This window comes from Lepeophtheirus salmonis, chromosome 8 (genome assembly GCF_016086655.4).
Source record: "Lepeophtheirus salmonis chromosome 8, UVic_Lsal_1.4, whole genome shotgun sequence".
Classification (NCBI taxonomy): Eukaryota; Metazoa; Arthropoda; class Copepoda; order Siphonostomatoida; family Caligidae; genus Lepeophtheirus; species Lepeophtheirus salmonis.
Window position 1 is genome coordinate 22,068,153 of NC_052138.2, and position 7,701 is coordinate 22,075,853.

The window sequence follows — 7,701 nt, forward strand, 5'->3', positions numbered from 1 at the left end:
AAACTTTCATAACACAAATAGCCTGTGATGCCTCAAACTCACCAAAGTTAGTTTTTTGATTTTCTCCAGGAGAAAGGTCTTTGTGAAAATAAAAAAAATACTTAGCTAAAAATTGGACAGTCTAATATGCGCATCGTATATGGGCTACAAATCAAAGGACCGTGACAGCATTATTGATTAAGAGATTTTCCAATGTACATAAATAAATATTCAGAGATTTTTATATAGTGGGATCAATAAAGGAAATGAAAATGTTTTTTCCCTCTTTTTCATACGAGCAAATAAATAAAAACGGAGTACATCGTATCTAATCCCCTTTATCCATTCTTTGATTCATTTGGATTCTAATTGTTTCTACAGAATGACTATATATTTATGTTTTTTTTTATCCCAGAGATTAGGCACTATGCACGTAGTGGTTTACCTTTATCATTAATTAGTTTCGGTAAGCTATATGCATGACTCAGGGGAATTTTATAAGCATAATAAAAGTAGGTATATGCTTATAAATGTATATATACTTTTATTGAACTTCCACGAATATCATCCTAATCCATATTCAGATATTATGTGTCCCTCTCTTGTTTGATCTTCCAACAAGTAAAAGAAGATTCCATGTTCGTTTTAGATAAGTAAATAAATACTCTCTATATAGAACGTGAGCTCTATTTTTCACTTCCTTTTTTTGACCATCTACTGTTTTCTAATTGCGTTATTGAATTTAAAAAATCGTTTTATTGATAATTATTATAATAATTTTTATTAATTTCAATTCAAGGGACATAGTATAAATAGACCAAACCAAAAAAAATATTTGATTCTTTAAAACAGTCACTAAAAAATTGTTTTAATTCAATTTCTTCTTTCATTGTATAACCACTAAAGCCCTTATTTGGTCGAAAAATGGAAATAATAACAAAAGTGTGTGCTCCATGTGGAGTATTCCTTACATCAGGAAAAAATTTGTACCTTGTATTTATAGGAAACGTTAATATAATTTTTCATTGGTCTAATAAATATCTGAATTATGATATACATCTTTAATATCAAAATTAATGGAACGTAATCGACTAACCGAAATTGAGCATATATGATGACAGTTACAGTATCAAGACCATAAACACTAGGCATATTTTTAGCCACTTGGCTTAAGATTTGGCATTTATTCAAGAAAAAAAAAAATATTTTTTATTTTTATTTGACACGTGTTCAAAACAATACTAAATTAAACAATCACAAATCTGTTAAAAATTATGTTGTCAACCGATTGCACTTATACAAAGCGAGATACACATTACTAAAGCCATCTAGTGGAAAAATAATGGATTTCTTTTTGCTACACCTATTATATTTCTGGTTCAGTAATATCAGTAAATTCAATAATAATTAACAGAAAATTAATCCCAACTGTACGAACTTGCATCATAAATGGGACAAGTTGATTAAAAAAATTACCAATATTAGAATTGACATAAGAGCTTAAGTACAATTAATTATCTTTTGAAAGTTGTATATTGTTTTGAACGTGACTAAACTTGAGATCAGTTCTTCATTTCACATTTATAAGTTAAGTAGTATACCAAAAAGAGGTAATTCATCATTTAACAATTAACTATAATCATTTTTTAAAACCTAATAATAAGTTTTTAGCACTTATAATATGAAATTAATTTTTTGAGATATACAAGAAATAATTTAAACTCCAATTATCTAATTATGAGTTTAAAAAAATGAACTACTGTTGTCCTGAACCAGTTAATTTATCCAACCATTCTTTAATCACAAAATTTCACTAATTAATTTGTCTCTAAACATAATATGTATAATAATTTGATATTCATTATGGGATACAATTTGAAATGAAATAAGATGTTTAATAAGATTTATTTTGCACATGGCAAATCAAAAGATGAATGAATAAAAAAATATCCGCTCTTTTAACAATTTTGTTTATTGATTTTAAATAACATATATATAGTTTATATTTATTTATATTCAAATTAATTTTCCTAATATAACTATAAATCTTAAAACAATTCCTCGAATTCCTATGATCTGGTAAAGTGTAAGAAGTCATCATACATTAAGTATCTTAATTTGGATATACATTTAACTAATTCCCAAAACTGTCAGTGTTACACTGTTTCTAGTGAGGAAATCCTGCAGAAAAATACAAAATGTTTCTTTTATCTACACGTAAATTATTATTTAGAGAGGAATTATGTGTAAAAGGCAAGGAGTAAAATAAATTTAGTTACCTCCCATGGGTGGGTATGTAACTAAATATATAGCATACAGAATATATGTAGGTAATAACAGTTAGAGATAGTGGAAGACCCCAAAATACTAAATGTATAGTTGCATATTGTAATAGTATTGTGTCGATTTAAGTCGAACCTAGTCAAGTTGATAAATTAGAAAGCAAACATGTATATTATAATGTTTTAAAATACAGATTGAGGACCTAAAACTTGAGGTGCAAGACTAAATTAAAAAATACGATTTGTATTGAATCAAGAAAATACTACTCAAAATCAATTTATAATATGTTTAAATACTATATTTAGGTAATGTTTTTAATATAATATGCCTCCCATCGACATGGTAGCAAACATATTGGCAGCTCTTGACAATGAAAACTTTGTCTTCGGCCACAATGCTGTGATAACAGCTCAAGGCGAATCAAAATTTGGAAGAGAGAGGCATCAGACATTTTTCTCCAATAATTCTCAAGCTGCAATGTCAAGGGAGTTGATATCAGGACTGAAGGAAGGCCAGAAGTCAGCAATATTTTTGCTCAATAAATTTTGGTTCTTCTTCGCTGGATAGGGGTGTAATTGAGTTATTGATGGTTTAGGTAGTCCATATGGAGATACCAACGGTCTCTTCAGCCTTCTCGGCACTATCGAACAAGCATTGCCTTTTTTGCCGTTACTCCGACATTTTCGTAGTAAGAGGAAAGTTATGTAATCAATTATTTTTAGAGCTTTCGTTAGGTAGCTTAATGAAACCTTGTTATTGAAATATTGCTGTTATGATTGTAGTTTTATGCAATTGCAATTTTTGGATCCCCACGCGGTATGTTGAATGTTCCATTCTCAAAATGTCGTTTTAGTTTTTTACTGATGCAAAATAACTTCATTTAATCCCTGCTCAACCGTTTGTTGGAGCACATTTTGAGTAACTAAATCTATTGAAAAATGTAGTTTTATTAAATTCCACGTGTTTCAATAATCTCAAACATTTGGTTGATGTATTTATGTAATGCAAAAAAGATCTATTTGTTCTCAGTCATTTATTAATTAGCATGTATTGAAGTTATATTATTTACAAGAAGTCATCAAAATAGAGATCACTCCTCCGATTACTTTCTGGTAAAATTTTCAAAGATTTGCTATGTCTTATAATTTTTGGATAACATGTTTCTACCTAACGGTCGATTTGTCATTTTAAGGTAAAGGTAAAATCAACATACAATTCAAATAAATTGTTCACTATAAATGTGGTAATTTCAAAATGGATACATTCAAATACGTTTCCTGTACACACCTGCAAATTTGCATAAACTTGCAGTCACCCACAGCTTAAAGTAAGCCAACAAACCAGTCTCCAAAGTTGGACGACCGTCAACCTCCTCCCCATCAAATGTACCTTAGAAGAAACAATATCCCCCAAAGCCATCACAGTCAATCAGATGTGGGGTATGATGACTATGGGCATTTGCTACTTCACTGTGACAAGCGGGGACAATGCAACCTATATCCAAAGGGTGGAAATGTAATGCATTGTATCATACCACTAGAAGTGAAGTGGATTTAGTGGCCCATAAAAATTGTGAGGTAGACCATCTGACAGTTGAACAAGTCTAGCAAGTTAATTTATGCAATAGTTTGCAATTAATTTGATTTTTTACTTTTTTTTTGGATATACAAATGTACTTTCATAAATAGGCTATTATATTTTTTTACAATTTTGACCAGTATATTTTAAATTTTTGTACATTCAGTCATGTTCACGGAGAGTTATATATGTACTGAAATATGTTTGTCTTTTTTTAGTTTTATGCATACAATTCTATGTTTGTTCTACATATGTACTTTTACAGTGAAACGATATCTCAACATTTGGTAAAAAAACTGTAGGGTCTGTAAAAAAAACCAAAAAAAAAAACACATTGCTTATTGTTGTTATTGCCCAAGTGAAATAAAAACTGCAAATAATTTTTTTTTCCTATGGTTATATCTTGGTGAGGACGTTAAAGAGGTGATGAGCTGAGTAAAGGTATTTACAAAAAAAATATATACAGATAAATCTTTATTTTATAATATTGTTCTTAAAGATTCATTCATGAAAATTAAAGAGAGAAAGGGGGCATAAAATGATTGAAGTTAGATTTTTGGATAGGAAAAAATCCCCCTAATATTCTGTTCAGGCTTTAAACCAAATTCGAGTCGACCCAATACAAATGTATAGATAACTCTTTATTCTTTTTTAAATTCAAGTCAAGTTCTTAATATATTTAATTAATTTAAGAATATACCCATCTCTATGCAATGTATATATATACCTAATTGCTTACTAATTAAATGAGTAAAATATTTTGTTTCAGTATCTGTTGAAGAACGATTCTTGATTATAAATTATACATATAATTATAGTACAAAATACTTGAATAAATGTTTCGGATATGACAGCTGTTTCCAATGGGTTTTTTATGTCTTGAAAAAAAGTGCATATAACCACTTTGTTTTAAAATTACCTAACATATATTTTGTAAGTATAAATCTAATGACATTAGCAGTATGCATGTGAAAGAAACAATTTATAATTCTAAATTCGTAATGTTCTGTATTTGCAAATATACACTATAAATTCACAAACATATAATTTATTAATGCATGTATGAATAATCTTAAACTTTTACAATTTTGTACACTTCTTCTATTTTGTATCAAGGTATAATTGGAGGGGGAGGGGTAACATCAAATTCAATTTTAGCCCAACTTTTCGGATGCAAAGATGATTTTTTAAGCACTCTATAAAAAAATCCAGCCAAATCCTCTCCTCACTCCAAAAATTACTTTTTCACCCATGAATACGTATTTTTTAAAATCTATTATCAAAGTAATAAGATAAATAGGCGATATCGTGCTCATTGAAGCCTTTTTAAGGCTAAAGGCAATAGAAATATGACATTTTAAGTTTATAAAGTACATTTTAGGATCATATAAAAGTTCATAGGTAACAAAAAGGTCAGCTTCTTCAAAAAATTTATTTTAGCGTTTGTACTAGGGGGTCCAATTTTTAGGTTGACCTGTTAATTTGATGTATTTTAATTAAAAAATCAGAACACAGAAAATCCCAATTTTTTTATGGCTTCATATGTATTTACATCCTATATTTTATACATTTCAAGCCCAATACTTTATCAAAATATTTGAGTCAACTTAAGGCTCTTTACTCCAATTGTGGGATGAGCGAAGGTACGCACGATTTTTTGGTATAGTTAAGAACCTTTATTTGATAAAAGAAACTAATGTATTTTTTAAACTAGGGATATCTTGTTCATTATTGTCACATGGGATCATACAATAAGGCGTTATTAAGTTGTGATTGTATGCTAAAAACGCCTTATGGACAGTGTTGTCCCTGGCCAGTTCAGTCTTGAATTATCGTGCGTCTAGTATCAAGCCCTCAAAGGAAGAGATTGGTCATATTTTAAATTTTCCCAACCAGAAAGGGAAAAACGCGTCGAAAATGACTAAAAAAATTTGTCATGTATACGGGGCCGATATTCTTTCGGTTCGTGTTGCACAACAGTGGTTGGAGGATTTTTTCCCCGCTCAATTATGCCCTCTACTGTGAGCAACTCGAACGTTTGAAGTTAGTAATTAAATAAAAGCAGCCGGAAATTGTAAATATGAGACAACAAGAGATCATCACGACAACGCTTGGCTGCAGACATCTTTGATGATTTCCCAGAAGCTCTGGGAGCTCGGCTAAAAAGTTCTTATGTATCCATCCTGCAGTATAAATTTGGCCTTAATAAATGCTTGTAAAAATAGGTTGACTGAGTTTTTTTGCAAATAGGGACAACGGCTTCTTTGAGAAGGGCATTATGAAGTTGGATTCTTTTTAGAAACAAGTTATCCAACAGAACAAGGCATGATTGGCTAAATCAGATTATTGTAGCACTTCTATAAAACATTGAAATTAAGAGAAAAATACAAAATTACTTTTGGCCCAACATATTACAATACATAAAAAATGTTTCTCCAATTTGTTAAAAAAATGTGCAATGACATAATAAAAATAACCATTCAAACGTCTCAGTATAATTGAAAAGAATGTGAGTATATGAAAATAATAGTAAAATCTTTAATGAAAAATCTTTGTTCTTTACGCTTAAATTCAATGGTTTTAATGTAAAATTATATAAAAAATAGGTATAAATGAATTTGACAGAAAACTATTAACAATTTGGAAAGTAGTTTTATGCAAATCAACTACATATGATACATTTCTATATAGAGATAATATTGTAAAAAAATTATATTATTGATTAATTATTAAGTTTTATATATTACGAATAGTTCACTCACAGCTCCATGATAATTTTTACCTATTGAAAGTGACAAAACAAAATATTTGGTTTATTTTACAAATATATCTAAGTGTTGATGTCATTCACACTAAAATTTTCAATATACTTATATCGAAAATATTAACAAACTCATATATACACAAGAGTGTCCACAATAGTATATTTTCTCTAGGCAATATAACTTTATCTATTTGTAATCAACGTAAAGACGGGTTACCACATCCATCGTGCGTGTACACGTCTAAGTGTATATATTAATAATCTCGGAAGAAGAGTTGCTTAAAAAAAAAACTTTTTATAATCCTTTATATATATAAATGATATTTTTGTAAAAGCAATTCTACTTTCGATATCATTAATATATATATACACTTAGACGTGAACACGACCGATAAATGTGGTAATCTGACTTGATTCTCAGGTTAGAAAATAATATTTGTCCTCATTGCCTATATAACATCCAACTAATAAAATATTATTGCTTGTAATTTGTCATCTGCTCAGTACACTTGCAAAAAAAAAAACATGTTTAGATTATTTGAACGTGTATTAATGTTTGATGTATTTATTTTTATTTTGAAGGGTTTTATATATAAAAATAGTACAAAATATTTTGAGTTACATGCTTATTTTTTCAAAAAATTACTTGTGAATCATAAATTACTTTGTTTTCCTTCTTAAAAGCAAATATAGAACTAACGATTAATTATCAACATGTAAAGTCATATAATAGTTGAATAGTTTTTACATTAGTGTCTTTGTCTAAGGTTAAGAAGGTTGTATCCCTTTTTAGAATGATTAAATCAGGGAAAAGTGAACATTGGGGGAAATAGAGGCTAGTGGCACAAAGTTAACTTTTGATCATATTATTGAGCTTGTAGAAAGGATATTGAGTTGCGTACTTGTTGTTGCAAAGTTCAAAATATGGTAATATGCAACATTTAGTACCAATATCATAGAAAATTTAATGGTAGTTTAGGTTTTACATCAATTTTAATGTAAATAGTTTTTTATACAACTTCTCATATAAATTATGCAAGTTGGAACAACCGTGTCACTTTTGTGGATTGGTTATAAACATCAAAAGTATATGTTCG